Raw genomic sequence first — 14,213 nt, 5'->3', positions numbered from 1 at the left:
ACCAGTCAGCCAAGTTCCGCTGAGCGACCTGGCGCCTGGCTCCATAGCTCAGCGGTTAGAGCACTGGTCTTGTAAACCAGAGGTCGTGAGTTCAAATCTCACTGGGGCCTCTCAGTCTTGTGGTATGACGCTGAGGAGCGCTGTGTTCTTCAAATTGCTCCTCGCCCGTTTGTCGTCCAACCGGCTTCTTGGAAGCACGAGCGTCCACCGGCGGGGCGGGTGGCGCTCCTGTTGGACTCATAGCTGCTGCTTTGGGAATTGATGTCTGAAACGCCTCTCATTTCTCGTCTCCGACCAGGTGAGCAGGTTTTCCTGCAACTTCTTTCTTCTGCAGGCAAAGAACGGGGCTGTGTGTGTTCACCGATTAAAGTTTGAGATCGCTGAACCGATTAAAGTTTGAGATCGCTGACCTCAGTCACTCCAAGCGACCGAATGACCATTCCCAATCATGTCTCCCGGTGATTCTCAGCTATCACAGAAGCATAGAATCCCTCCAGTTTGGAAACAGGCCATTCCGCCCAACTAGCCGCTCAGTGGTTCGCACTGCTGCCTCACAGCACTAGGGACGCAGTCACGATTCCAGCTTTAGGGGACTGTCTGTGTCGTGTTTGCACATTCGCCCAGAGTCTGCGTGGGTTTGCTCCGGTTCGCTCCCACTGTCTAAAGACGTGCAAGTCGTGTGAATTGGCCATTCTAAATTGCCCCTAGTCGTAGGTACATTATTCAGAGAGAAACGGGTCTGGGTGGGTTGATGTGGACTTGTTGGGCTGAAGGGCCTGTTTCCACACTGTCGCCAATCTAATTTATTCTAATCTCGTCAACACCGACCTGCAGAGAGCAGTCTACCCAGACCCATTCCGCACACTGCATCGTTGTACATTGAATGCTGACTAATCCATCGAGCCCGCACAATCACCGTACACAATGGACAATGAAGCATGGCCAATCCCGCAGAAGCTGCACATCTCTGTAACCGGAGCAGCCGGAGCAAACCCACGCGCGCACGGGGAGAGAGAGTGTTCAAACTGTCCAGACGGTGACGCGAGGGCTGTTACCCAATCAGCCAAAGGTTCGCGGCGGCCGCTCGCCCGGCTCCATAGCTCAGCGGTTAGAGCGCTGGTCTCGTAAACCAGAGGGCGTGAGTTCAAATCTCACTGGGGCCTCATCGCATTTATCCTCTTTGCCAGGCCAGCCCGCAGTCAGTTTCAATGTTTGGTATGCGACTGACGAGTACCATGTTCGAATCGCTCAACGCCTGTTTATGGTCCAAGCGGCTTCTGAGGAAGGGCGAGTTTTCACCCCCAAACACCAGAGGAACGCGACGCGCTCCCGAATAACCCTGTTGGACTGAGAGCTGCTACTTTTGTCAAGTTGAGCTTTCCTGCAACTTCTGCTTTTGTCACTTACAGCGTTCAGTTGAAATCCAAAACTTCTTTGTTCTGCAGGCAAAGAACGGGGCCGTGTGTGTTCACCGATTTCAGTTTGAGATCGCTGACCGATGATGTCTCCCGGTGATTCTCAGATATCACAGGAGCACAGAATCCCTCCAGTTTGGAAACAGTTTGGACTTGTTGGGCTGAAGGGCCTGTTTCCACACTGTCACCAATCTCATATATTCTTATCTCGTCAACACCGACCTGCAGAGAGCAATCTACCCAGGCCCATTCCGCGCACTGCATCATTCTACATTGAATGCTGACTAATCCACCGAGCCCGCACAATCACCGTACACAATGGGACAATGAAGCGTGGCCAATCCCGCAGAAGCTACACTTCTTTGTAAACGGAGCAGCCGGAGCAAACCCACGGGGAGAATGTTCAAACCGTTCAGACGGTGACGCGAGGGTCGATTGGAACCTGTGTCCCAAGCGTTCTGACTCAGCCAGTGTTAACCAGTCAGCCAAGTTCCGCTGAGCGACCTGGCGCCTGGCTCCATAGCTCAGCGGTTAGAGCACTGGTCTTGTAAACCAGAGGTCGTGAGTTCAAATCTCACTGGGGCCTCTCAGTCTTGTGGTATGACGCTGAGGAGCGCTGTGTTCTTCAAATTGCTCCTCGCCCGTTTGTCGTCCAACCGGCTTCTTGGAAGCACGAGCGTCCACCGGCGGGGCGGGTGGCGCTCCTGTTGGACTCATAGCTGCTGCTTTTGGGAATTGATGTCTGAAACGCCTCTCATTTCTCGTCTCCGACCAGGTGAGCAGGTTTTCCTGCAACTTCTTTCTTCTGCAGGCAAAGAACGGGGCTGTGTGTGTTCACCGATTAAAGTTTGAGATCGCTGAACCGATTAAAGTTTGAGATCGCTGACCTCAGTCACTCCAAGCGACCGAATGACCATTCCCAATCATGTCTCCCGGTGATTCTCAGCTATCACAGAAGCATAGAATCCCTCCAGTTGGAAACAGGCCATTCCGCCCAACTAGCCGCTCAGTGGTTCGCACTGCTGCCTCACAGCACTAGGGACGCAGTCACGATTCCAGCTTTAGGGGACTGTCTGTGTCGTGTTTGCACATTCGCCCAGAGTCTGCGTGGGTTTGCTCCGGTTCGCTCCCACTGTCTAAAGACGTGCAAGTCGTGTGAATTGGCCATTCTAAATTGCCCCTAGTCGTAGGTACATTATTCAGAGAGAAACGGGTCTGGGTGGGTTGATGTGGACTTGTTGGGCTGAAGGGCCTGTTTCCACACTGTCGCCAATCTAATTTATTCTAATCTCGTCAACACCGACCTGCAGAGAGCAGTCTACCAGACCCATTCCGCACACTGCATCGTTGTACATTGAATGCTGACTAATCCATCGAGCCCGCACAATCACCGTACACAATGGGACAATGAAGCATGGCCAATCCCGCAGAAGCTGCACATCTCTGTAACCGGAGCAGCCGGAGCAAACCCACGCGCGCACGGGGAGAGAGAGTGTTCAAACTGTCCAGACGGTGACGCGAGGGCTGTTACCCAATCAGCCAAAGGTTCGCGGCGGCCGCTCGCCCGGCTCCATAGCTCAGCGGTTAGAGCGCTGGTCTCGTAAACCAGAGGGCGTGAGTTCAAATCTCACTGGGGCCTCATCGCATTTATCCTCTTTGCCAGGCCAGCCCGCAGTCAGTTTCAATGTTTGGTATGCGACTGACGAGTACCATGTTCGAATCGCTCAACGCCTGTTTATGGTCCAAGCGGCTTCTGAGGAAGGGCGAGTTTTCACCCCCAAACACCAGAGGTACGCGACGCGCTCCCGAATAACCCTGTTGGACTGAGAGCTGCTACTTTTGTCAAGTTGAGCTTTCCTGCAACTTCTGCTTTTGTCACTTACAGCGTTCAGTTGAAATCCAAAAACTTCTTTGTTCTGCAGGCAAAGAACGGGGCCGTGTGTGTTCACCGATTTCAGTTTGAGATCGCTGACCGATGATGTCTCCCGGTGATTCTCAGATATCACAGGAGCACAGAATCCCTCCAGTTTGGAAACAGTTTGGACTTGTTGGGCTGAAGGGCCTGTTTCCACACTGTCACCAATCTCATATATTCTTATCTCGTCAACACCGACCTGCAGAGAGCAATCTACCCAGGCCCATTCCGCGCACTGCATCATTCTACATTGAATGCTGACTAATCCACCGAGCCCGCACAATCACCGTACACAATGGGACAATGAAGCGTGGCCAATCCCGCAGAAGCTACACTTCTTTGTAAACGGAGCAGCCGGAGCAAACCCACGGGGAGAATGTTCAAACCGTTCAGACGGTGACGCGAGGGTCGATTGGAACCTGTGTCCCAAGCGTTCTGACTCAGCCAGTGTTAACCAGTCAGCCAAGTTCCGCTGAGCGACCTGGCGCCTGGCTCCATAGCTCAGCGGTTAGAGCACTGGTCTTGTAAACCAGAGGTCGTGAGTTCAAATCTCACTGGGGCCTCTCAGTCTTGTGGTATGACGCTGAGGAGCGCTGTGTTCTTCAAATTGCTCCTCGCCCGTTTGTCGTCCAACCGGCTTCTTGGAAGCACGAGCGTCCACCGGCGGGGCGGGTGGCGCTCCTGTTGGACTCATAGCTGCTGCTTTTGGGAATTGATGTCTGAAACGCCTCTCATTTCTCGTCTCCGACCAGGTGAGCAGGTTTTCCTGCAACTTCTTTCTTCTGCAGGCAAAGAACGGGGCTGTGTGTGTTCACCGATTAAAGTTTGAGATCGCTGAACCGATTAAAGTTTGAGATCGCTGACCTCAGTCACTCCAAGCGACCGAATGACCATTCCCAATCATGTCTCCCGGTGATTCTCAGCTATCACAGAAGCATAGAATCCCTCCAGTTTGGAAACAGGCCATTCCGCCCAACTAGCCGCTCAGTGGTTCGCACTGCTGCCTCACAGCACTAGGGACGCAGTCACGATTCCAGCTTTAGGGGACTGTCTGTGTCGTGTTTGCACATTCGCCCAGAGTCTGCGTGGGTTTGCTCCGGTTCGCTCCCACTGTCTAAAGACGTGCAAGTCGTGTGAATTGGCCATTCTAAATTGCCCCTAGTCGTAGGTACATTATTCAGAGAGAAACGGGTCTGGGTGGGTTGATGTGGACTTGTTGGGCTGAAGGGCCTGTTTCCACACTGTCGCCAATCTAATTTATTCTAATCTCGTCAACACCGACCTGCAGAGAGCAGTCTACCCAGACCCATTCCGCACACTGCATCGTTGTACATTGAATGCTGACTAATCCATCGAGCCCGCACAATCACCGTACACAATGGGACAATGAAGCATGGCCAATCCCGCAGAAGCTGCACATCTCTGTAACCGGAGCAGCCGGAGCAAACCCACGCGCGCACGGGGAGAGAGAGTGTTCAAACTGTCCAGACGGTGACGCGAGGGCTGTTACCCAATCAGCCAAAGGTTCGCGGCGGCCGCTCGCCCGGCTCCATAGCTCAGCGGTTAGAGCGCTGGTCTCGTAAACCAGAGGGCGTGAGTTCAAATCTCACTGGGGCCTCATCGCATTTATCCTCTTTGCCAGGCCAGCCGCAGTCAGTTTCAATGTTTGGTATGCGACTGACGAGTACCATGTTCGAATCGCTCAACGCCTGTTTATGGTCCAAGCGGCTTCTGAGGAAGGGCGAGTTTTCACCCCCAAACACCAGAGGTACGCGACGCGCTCCCGAATAACCCTGTTGGACTGAGAGCTGCTACTTTTGTCAAGTTGAGCTTTCCTGCAACTTCTGCTTTTGTCACTTACAGCGTTCAGTTGAAATCCAAAAACTTCTTTGTTCTGCAGGCAAAGAACGGGGCCGTGTGTGTTCACCGATTTCAGTTTGAGATCGCTGACCGATGATGTCTCCCGGTGATTCTCAGATATCACAGGAGCACAGAATCCCTCCAGTTTGGAAACAGTTTGGACTTGTTGGGCTGAAGGGCCTGTTTCCACACTGTCACCAATCTCATATATTCTTATCTCGTCACACCGACCTGCAGAGAGCAATCTACCCAGGCCCATTCCGCGCACTGCATCATTCTACATTGAATGCTGACTAATCCACCGAGCCCGCACAATCACCGTACACAATGGGACAATGAAGCGTGGCCAATCCCGCAGAAGCTACACTTCTTTGTAAACGGAGCAGCCGGAGCAAACCCACGGGGAGAATGTTCAAACCGTTCAGACGGTGACGCGAGGGTCGATTGGAACCTGTGTCCCAAGCGTTCTGACTCAGCCAGTGTTAACCAGTCAGCCAAGTTCCGCTGAGCGACCTGGCGCCTGGCTCCATAGCTCAGCGGTTAGAGCACTGGTCTTGTAAACCAGAGGTCGTGAGTTCAAATCTCACTGGGGCCTCTCAGTCTTGTGGTATGACGCTGAGGAGCGCTGTGTTCTTCAAATTGCTCCTCGCCCGTTTGTCGTCCAACCGGCTTCTTGGAAGCACGAGCGTCCACCGGCGGGGCGGGTGGCGCTCCTGTTGGACTCATAGCTGCTGCTTTGGGAATTGATGTCTGAAACGCCTCTCATTTCTCGTCTCCGACCAGGTGAGCAGGTTTTCCTGCAACTTCTTTCTTCTGCAGGCAAAGAACGGGGCTGTGTGTGTTCACCGATTAAAGTTTGAGATCGCTGACCGATTAAAGTTTGAGATCGCTGACCTCAGTCACTCCAAGCGACCGAATGACCATTCCCAATCATGTCTCCCGGTGATTCTCAGCTATCACAGAAGCATAGAATCCCTCCAGTTTGGAAACAGGCCATTCCGCCCAACTAGCCGCTCAGTGGTTCGCACTGCTGCCTCACAGCACTAGGGACGCAGTCACGATTCCAGCTTTAGGGGACTGTCTGTGTCGTGTTTGCACATTCGCCCAGAGTCTGCGTGGGTTTGCTCCGGTTCGCTCCCACTGTCTAAAGACGTGCAAGTCGTGTGAATTGGCCATTCTAAATTGCCCCTAGTCGTAGGTACATTATTCAGAGAGAAACGGGTCTGGGTGGGTTGATGTGGACTTGTTGGGCTGAAGGGCCTGTTTCCACACTGTCGCCAATCTAATTTATTCTAATCTCGTCAACACCGACCTGCAGAGAGCAGTCTACCCAGACCCATTCCGCACACTGCATCGTTGTACATTGAATGCTGACTAATCCATCGAGCCCGCACAATCACCGTACACAATGGGACAATGAAGCATGGCCAATCCCGCAGAAGCTGCACATCTCTGTAACCGGAGCAGCCGGAGCAAACCCACGCGCGCACGGGGAGAGAGAGTGTTCAAACTGTCCAGACGGTGACGCGAGGGCTGTTACCCAATCAGCCAAAGGTTCGCGGCGGCCGCTCGCCCGGCTCCATAGCTCAGCGGTTAGAGCGCTGGTCTCGTAAACCAGAGGGCGTGAGTTCAAATCTCACTGGGGCCTCATCGCATTTATCCTCTTTGCCAGGCCAGCCCGCAGTCAGTTTCAATGTTTGGTATGCGACTGACGAGTACCATGTTCGAATCGCTCAACGCCTGTTTATGGTCCAAGCGGCTTCTGAGGAAGGGCGAGTTTTCACCCCCAAACACCAGAGGTACGCGACGCGCTCCCGAATAACCCTGTTGGACTGAGAGCTGCTACTTTTGTCAAGTTGAGCTTTCCTGCAACTTCTGCTTTTGTCACTTACAGCGTTCAGTTGAAATCCAAAACTTCTTTGTTCTGCAGGCAAAGAACGGGGCCGTGTGTGTTCACCGATTTCAGTTTGAGATCGCTGACCGATGATGTCTCCCGGTGATTCTCAGATATCACAGGAGCACAGAATCCCTCCAGTTTGGAAACAGTTTGGACTTGTTGGCTGAAGGGCCTGTTTCCACACTGTCACCAATCTCATATATTCTTATCTCGTCAACACCGACCTGCAGAGAGCAATCTACCCAGGCCCATTCCGCGCACTGCATCATTCTACATTGAATGCTGACTAATCCACCGAGCCCGCACAATCACCGTACACAATGGGACAATGAAGCGTGGCCAATCCCGCAGAAGCTACACTTCTTTGTAAACGGAGCAGCCGGAGCAAACCCACGGGGAGAATGTTCAAACCGTTCAGACGGTGACGCGAGGGTCGATTGGAACCTGTGTCCCAAGCGTTCTGACTCAGCCAGTGTTAACCAGTCAGCCAAGTTCCGCTGAGCGACCTGGCGCCTGGCTGCATAGCTCAGCGGTTAGAGCACTGGTCTTGTAAACCAGAGATCGTGAGTTCAAATCTCACTGGGGCCTCTCAGTCTTGTGGTATGACGCTGAGGAGCGCTGTGTTCTTCAAATTGCTCCTCGCCCGTTTGTCGTCCAACCGGCTTCTTGGAAGCACGAGCGTCCACCGGCGGGGCGGGTGGCGCTCCTGTTGGACTCATAGCTGCTGCTTTTGGGAATTGATGTCTGAAACGCCTCTCATTTCTCGTCTCCGACCAGGTGAGCAGGTTTTCCTGCAACTTCTTTCTTCTGCAGGCAAAGAACGGGCTGTGTGTGTTCACCGATTAAAGTTTGAGATCGCTGAACCGATTAAAGTTTGAGATCGCTGACCTCAGTCACTCCAAGCGACCGAATGACCATTCCCAATCATGTCTCCCGGTGATTCTCAGCTATCACAGAAGCATAGAATCCCTCCAGTTTGGAAACAGGCCATTCCGCCCAACTAGCCGCTCAGTGGTTCGCACTGCTGCCTCACAGCACTAGGGACGCAGTCACGATTCCAGCTTTAGGGGACTGTCTGTGTCGTGTTTGCACATTCGCCCAGAGTCTGCGTGGGTTTGCTCCGGTTCGCTCCCACTGTCTAAAGACGTGCAAGTCGTGTGAATTGGCCATTCTAAATTGCCCCTAGTCGTAGGTACATTATTCAGAGAGAAACGGGTCTGGGTGGGTTGATGTGGACTTGTTGGGCTGAAGGGCCTGTTTCCACACTGTCGCCAATCTAATTTATTCTAATCTCGTCAACACCGACCTGCAGAGAGCAGTCTACCCAGACCCATTCCGCACACTGCATCGTTGTACATTGAATGCTGACTAATCCATCGAGCCCGCACAATCACCGTACACAATGGGACAATGAAGCATGGCCAATCCCCGCAGAAGCTGCACATCTCTGTAACCGGAGCAGCCGGAGCAAACCCACGCGCGCACGGGGAGAGAGAGTGTTCAAACTGTCCAGACGGTGACGCGAGGGCTGTTACCCAATCAGCCAAAGGTTCGCGGCGGCCGCTCGCCCCGGCTCCATAGCTCAGCGGTTAGAGCGCTGGTCTCGTAAACCAGAGGGCGTGAGTTCAAATCTCACTGGGGCCTCATCGCATTTATCCTCTTTGCCAGGCCAGCCCGCAGTCAGTTTCAATGTTTGGTATGCGACTGACGAGTACCATGTTCGAATCGCTCAACGCCTGTTTATGGTCCAAGCGGCTTCTGAGGAAGGGCGAGTTTTCACCCCCAAACACCAGAGGTACGCGACGCGCTCCCGAATAACCCTGTTGGACTGAGAGCTGCTACTTTTGTCAAGTTGAGCTTTCCTGCAACTTCTGCTTTTGTCACTTACAGCGTTCAGTTGAAATCCAAAAACTTCTTTGTTCTGCAGGCAAAGAACGGGGGCGTGTGTGTTCACCGATTTCAGTTTGAGATCGCTGACCGATGATGTCTCCCGGTGATTCTCAGATATCACAGGAGCACAGAATCCCTCCAGTTTGGAAACAGTTTGGACTTGTTGGGCTGAAGGGCCTGTTTCCACACTGTCACCAATCTCATATATTCTTATCTCGTCAACACCGACCTGCAGAGAGCAATCTACCCAGGCCCATTCCGCGCACTGCATCATTCTACATTGAATGCTGACTAATCCACCGAGCCCGCACAATCACCGTACACAATGGGACAATGAAGCGTGGCCAATCCCGCAGAAGCTACACTTCTTTGTAAACGGAGCAGCCGGAGCAAACCCACGGGGAGAATGTTCAAACCGTTCAGACGGTGACGCGAGGGTCGATTGGAACCTGTGTCCCAAGCGTTCTGACTCAGCCAGTGTTAACCAGTCAGCCAAGTTCCGCTGAGCGACCTGGCGCCTGGCTCCATAGCTCAGCGGTTAGAGCACTGGTCTTGTAAACCAGAGGTCGTGAGTTCAAATCTCACTGGGGCCTCTCAGTCTTGTGGTATGACGCTGAGGAGCGCTGTGTTCTTCAAATTGCTCCTCGCCCGTTTGTCGTCCAACCGGCTTCTTGGAAGCACGAGCGTCCACCGGCGGGGCGGGTGGCGCTCCTGTTGGACTCATAGCTGCTGCTTTTGGGAATTGATGTCTGAAACGCCTCTCATTTCTCGTCTCCGACCAGGTGAGCAGGTTTTCCTGCAACTTCTTTCTTCTGCAGGCAAAGAACGGGGCTGTGTGTGTTCACCGATTAAAGTTTGAGATCGCTGAACCGATTAAAGTTTGAGATCGCTGACCTCAGTCACTCCAAGCGACCGAATGACCATTCCCATCATGTCTCCCGGTGATTCTCAGCTATCACAGAAGCATAGAATCCCTCCAGTTTGGAAACAGGCCATTCCGCCCAACTAGCCGCTCAGTGGTTCGCACTGCTGCCTCACAGCACTAGGGACGCAGTCACGATTCCAGCTTTAGGGGACTGTCTGTGTCGTGTTTGCACATTCGCCCAGAGTCTGCGTGGGTTTGCTCCGGTTCGCTCCCACTGTCTAAAGACGTGCAAGTCGTGTGAATTGGCCATTCTAAATTGCCCTAGTCGTAGGTACATTATTCAGAGAGAAACGGGTCTGGGTGGGTTGATGTGGACTTGTTGGGCTGAAGGGCCTGTTTCCACACTGTCGCCAATCTAATTTATTCTAATCTCGTCAACACCGACCTGCAGAGAGCAGTCTACCCAGACCCATTCCGCACACTGCATCGTTGTACATTGAATGCTGACTAATCCATCGAGCCCGCACAATCACCGTACACAATGGGACAATGAAGCATGGCCAATCCCGCAGAAGCTGCACATCTCTGTAACCGGAGCAGCCGGAGCAAACCCACGCGCGCACGGGGAGAGAGAGTGTTCAAACTGTCCAGACGGTGACGCGAGGGCTGTTACCCAATCAGCCAAAGGTTCGCGGCGGCCGCTCGCCCCGGCTCCATAGCTCAGCGGTTAGAGCGCTGGTCTCGTAAACCAGAGGGCGTGAGTTCAAATCTCACTGGGGCCTCATCGCATTTATCCTCTTTGCCAGGCCAGCCCGCAGTCAGTTTCAATGTTTGGTATGCGACTGACGAGTACCATGTTCGAATCGCTCAACGCCTGTTTATGGTCCAAGCGGCTTCTGAGGAAGGGCGAGTTTTCACCCCCAAACACCAGAGGTACGCGACGCGCTCCCGAATAACCCTGTTGGACTGAGAGCTGCTACTTTTGTCAAGTTGAGCTTTCCTGCAACTTCTGCTTTTGTCACTTACAGCGTTCAGTTGAAATCCAAAAACTTCTTTGTTCTGCAGGCAAAGAACGGGGCCGTGTGTGTTCACCGATTTCAGTTTGAGATCGCTGACCGATGATGTCTCCCGGTGATTCTCAGATATCACAGGAGCACAGAATCCCTCCAGTTTGGAAACAGTTTGGACTTGTTGGGCTGAAGGGCCTGTTTCCACACTGTCACCAATCTCATATATTCTTATCTCGTCAACACCGACCTGCAGAGAGCAATCTACCCAGGCCCATTCCGCGCACTGCATCATTCTACATTGAATGCTGACTAATCCACCGAGCCCGCACAATCACCGTACACAATGGGACAATGAAGCGTGGCCAATCCCGCAGAAGCTACACTTCTTTGTAAACGGAGCAGCCGGAGCAAACCCACGGGGAGAATGTTCAAACCGTTCAGACGGTGACGCGAGGGTCGATTGGAACCTGTGTCCCAAGCGTTCTGACTCAGCCAGTGTTAACCAGTCAGCCAAGTTCCGCTGAGCGACCTGGCGCCTGGCTCCATAGCTCAGCGGTTAGAGCACTGGTCTTGTAAACCAGAGGTCGTGAGTTCAAATCTCACTGGGGCCTCTCAGTCTTGTGGTATGACGCTGAGGAGCGCTGTGTTCTTCAAATTGCTCCTCGCCCGTTTGTCGTCCAACCGGCTTCTTGGAAGCACGAGCGTCCACCGGCGGGGCGGGTGGCGCTCCTGTTGGACTCATAGCTGCTGCTTTTGGGAATTGATGTCTGAAACGCCTCTCATTTCTCGTCTCCGACCAGGTGAGCAGGTTTTCCTGCAACTTCTTTCTTCTGCAGGCAAAGAACGGGGCTGTGTGTGTTCACCGATTAAAGTTTGAGATCGCTGAACCGATTAAAGTTTGAGATCGCTGACCTCAGTCACTCCAAGCGACCGAATGACCATTCCCAATCATGTCTCCCGGTGATTCTCAGCTATCACAGAAGCATAGAATCCCTCCAGTTTGGAAACAGGCCATTCCGCCCAACTAGCCGCTCAGTGGTTCGCACTGCTGCCTCACAGCACTAGGGACGCAGTCACGATTCCAGCTTTAGGGGACTGTCTGTGTCGTGTTTGCACATTCGCCCAGAGTCTGCGTGGGTTTGCTCCGGTTCGCTCCCACTGTCTAAAGACGTGCAAGTCGTGTGAATTGGCCATTCTAAATTGCCCCTAGTCGTAGGTACATTATTCAGAGAGAAACGGGTCTGGGTGGGTTGATGTGGACTTGTTGGGCTGAAGGGCCTGTTTCCACACTGTCGCCAATCTAATTTATTCTAATCTCGTCAACACCGACCTGCAGAGAGCAGTCTACCCAGACCCATTCCGCACACTGCATCGTTGTACATTGAATGCTGACTAATCCATCGAGCCCGCACAATCACCGTACACAATGGGACAATGAAGCATGGCCAATCCCGCAGAAGCTGCACATCTCTGTAACCGGAGCACCCGGAGCAAACCCACGCGCGCACGGGGAGAGAGAGTGTTCAAACTGTCCAGACGGTGACGCGAGGGCTGTTACCCAATCAGCCAAAGGTTCGCGGCGGCCGCTCGCCCGGCTCCATAGCTCAGCGGTTAGAGCGCTGGTCTCGTAAACCAGAGGGCGTGAGTTCAAATCTCACTGGGGCCTCATCGCATTTATCCTCTTTGCCAGGCCAGCCCGCAGTCAGTTTCAATGTTTGGTATGCGACTGACGAGTACCATGTTCGAATCGCTCAACGCCTGTTTATGGTCCAAGCGGCTTCTGAGGAAGGGCGAGTTTTCACCCCCAAACACCAGAGGTACGCGACGCGCTCCCGAATAACCCTGTTGGACTGAGAGCTGCTACTTTTGTCAAGTTGAGCTTTCCTGCAACTTCTGCTTTTGTCACTTACAGCGTTCAGTTGAAATCCAAAAACTTCTTTGTTCTGCAGGCAAAGAACGGGGCCGTGTGTGTTCACCGATTTCAGTTTGAGATCGCTGACCGATGATGTCTCCCGGTGATTCTCAGATATCACAGGAGCACAGAATCCCTCCAGTTTGGAAACAGTTTGGACTTGTTGGGCTGAAGGGCCTGTTTCCACACTGTCACCAATCTCATATATTCTTATCTCGTCAACACCGACCTGCAGAGAGCAATCTACCCAGGCCCATTCCGCGCACTGCATCATTCTACATTGAATGCTGACTAATCCACCGAGCCCGCACAATCACCGTACACAATGGGACAATGAAGCGTGGCCAATCCCGCAGAAGCTACACTTCTTTGTAAACGGAGCAGCCGGAGCAAACCCACGGGGAGAATGTTCAAACCGTTCAGACGGTGACGCGAGGGTCGATTGGAACCTGTGTCCCAAGCGTTCTGACTCAGCCAGTGTTAACCAGTCAGCCAAGTTCCGCTGAGCGACCTGGCGCCTGGCTCCATAGCTCAGCGGTTAGAGCACTGGTCTTGTAAACCAGAGGTCGTGAGTTCAAATCTCACTGGGGCCTCTCAGTCTTGTGGTATGACGCTGAGGAGCGCTGTGTTCTTCAAATTGCTCCTCGCCCGTTTGTCGTCCAACCGGCTTCTTGGAAGCACGAGCGTCCACCGGCGGGGCGGGTGGCGCTCCTGTTGGACTCATAGCTGCTGCTTTTGGGAATTGATGTCTGAAACGCCTCTCATTTCTCGTCTCCGACCAGGTGAGCAGGTTTTCCTGCAACTTCTTTCTTCTGCAGGCAAAGAACGGGGCTGTGTGTGTTCACCGATTAAAGTTTGAGATCGCTGAACCGATTAAAGTTTGAGATCGCTGACCTCAGTCACTCCAAGCGACCGAATGACCATTCCCAATCATGTCTCCCGGTGATTCTCAGCTATCACAGAAGCATAGAATCCCTCCAGTTTGGAAACAGGCCATTCCGCCCAACTAGCCGCTCAGTGGTTCGCACTGCTGCCTCACAGCACTAGGGACGCAGTCACGATTCCAGCTTTAGGGGACTGTCTGTGTCGTGTTTGCACATTCGCCCAGAGTCTGCGTGGGTTTGCTCCGGTTCGCTCCCACTGTCTAAAGACGTGCAAGTCGTGTGAATTGGCCATTCTAAATTGCCCCTAGTCGTAGGTACATTATTCAGAGAGAAACGGGTCTGGGTGGGTTGATGTGGACTTGTTGGGCTGAAGGGCCTGTTTCCACACTGTCGCCAATCTAATTTATTCTAATCTCGTCAACACCGACCTGCAGAGAGCAGTCTACCCAGACCCATTCCGCACACTGCATCGTTGTACATTGAATGCTGACTAATCCATCGAGCCCGCACAATCACCGTACACAATGGGACAATGAAGCATGGCCAATCCCGCAGAAGCTGCACA

General features: G+C 53.1%; 14 non-coding genes across 14 annotated transcripts; all 14 read left to right on the top strand.

The window, feature by feature from the left end:
• The first annotated feature begins 37 nt into the window (after positions 1-37).
• trnat-ugu (transfer RNA threonine (anticodon UGU)) lies at positions 38-110 on the top strand. The gene has a single exon. It is a non-coding gene; the product is annotated as a tRNA-Thr (tRNA).
• A 980-nt stretch (positions 111-1,090) lies between these two features.
• Positions 1,091-1,163, top strand: trnat-cgu (transfer RNA threonine (anticodon CGU)). Its single transcript has one exon. It is a non-coding gene; the product is annotated as a tRNA-Thr (tRNA).
• Positions 1,164-1,928: 765 nt separating this feature from the next.
• Positions 1,929-2,001, top strand: trnat-ugu (transfer RNA threonine (anticodon UGU)). The gene has a single exon. It is a non-coding gene; the product is annotated as a tRNA-Thr (tRNA).
• A 980-nt stretch (positions 2,002-2,981) lies between these two features.
• Positions 2,982-3,054, top strand: trnat-cgu (transfer RNA threonine (anticodon CGU)). Its single transcript has one exon. It is a non-coding gene; the product is annotated as a tRNA-Thr (tRNA).
• A 766-nt stretch (positions 3,055-3,820) lies between these two features.
• Positions 3,821-3,893, top strand: trnat-ugu (transfer RNA threonine (anticodon UGU)). The gene has a single exon. It is a non-coding gene; the product is annotated as a tRNA-Thr (tRNA).
• Positions 3,894-4,875: 982 nt separating this feature from the next.
• On the top strand, positions 4,876-4,948 carry trnat-cgu (transfer RNA threonine (anticodon CGU)). The gene has a single exon. It is a non-coding gene; the product is annotated as a tRNA-Thr (tRNA).
• A 764-nt stretch (positions 4,949-5,712) lies between these two features.
• trnat-ugu (transfer RNA threonine (anticodon UGU)) lies at positions 5,713-5,785 on the top strand. The gene has a single exon. It is a non-coding gene; the product is annotated as a tRNA-Thr (tRNA).
• Positions 5,786-6,765: 980 nt separating this feature from the next.
• Positions 6,766-6,838, top strand: trnat-cgu (transfer RNA threonine (anticodon CGU)). Its single transcript has one exon. It is a non-coding gene; the product is annotated as a tRNA-Thr (tRNA).
• Positions 6,839-8,658: 1,820 nt separating this feature from the next.
• trnat-cgu (transfer RNA threonine (anticodon CGU)) lies at positions 8,659-8,731 on the top strand. The gene has a single exon. It is a non-coding gene; the product is annotated as a tRNA-Thr (tRNA).
• Positions 8,732-9,497: 766 nt separating this feature from the next.
• Positions 9,498-9,570, top strand: trnat-ugu (transfer RNA threonine (anticodon UGU)). The gene has a single exon. It is a non-coding gene; the product is annotated as a tRNA-Thr (tRNA).
• A 981-nt stretch (positions 9,571-10,551) lies between these two features.
• On the top strand, positions 10,552-10,624 carry trnat-cgu (transfer RNA threonine (anticodon CGU)). The gene has a single exon. It is a non-coding gene; the product is annotated as a tRNA-Thr (tRNA).
• A 766-nt stretch (positions 10,625-11,390) lies between these two features.
• On the top strand, positions 11,391-11,463 carry trnat-ugu (transfer RNA threonine (anticodon UGU)). The gene has a single exon. It is a non-coding gene; the product is annotated as a tRNA-Thr (tRNA).
• A 982-nt stretch (positions 11,464-12,445) lies between these two features.
• trnat-cgu (transfer RNA threonine (anticodon CGU)) lies at positions 12,446-12,518 on the top strand. Its single transcript has one exon. It is a non-coding gene; the product is annotated as a tRNA-Thr (tRNA).
• A 766-nt stretch (positions 12,519-13,284) lies between these two features.
• trnat-ugu (transfer RNA threonine (anticodon UGU)) lies at positions 13,285-13,357 on the top strand. The gene has a single exon. It is a non-coding gene; the product is annotated as a tRNA-Thr (tRNA).
• The last annotated feature ends 856 nt before the right edge of the window (positions 13,358-14,213 follow it).

The sequence above is a fragment of the Hemiscyllium ocellatum genome, unplaced genomic scaffold, assembly GCF_020745735.1.
Source record: "Hemiscyllium ocellatum isolate sHemOce1 unplaced genomic scaffold, sHemOce1.pat.X.cur. scaffold_1329_pat_ctg1, whole genome shotgun sequence".
In the NCBI taxonomy this organism is placed as follows: Eukaryota; Metazoa; Chordata; class Chondrichthyes; order Orectolobiformes; family Hemiscylliidae; genus Hemiscyllium; species Hemiscyllium ocellatum.
The sequence above is the reverse complement of the archived record's forward strand: the minus strand, read 5'-3'. Positions and strand labels throughout refer to the sequence as shown.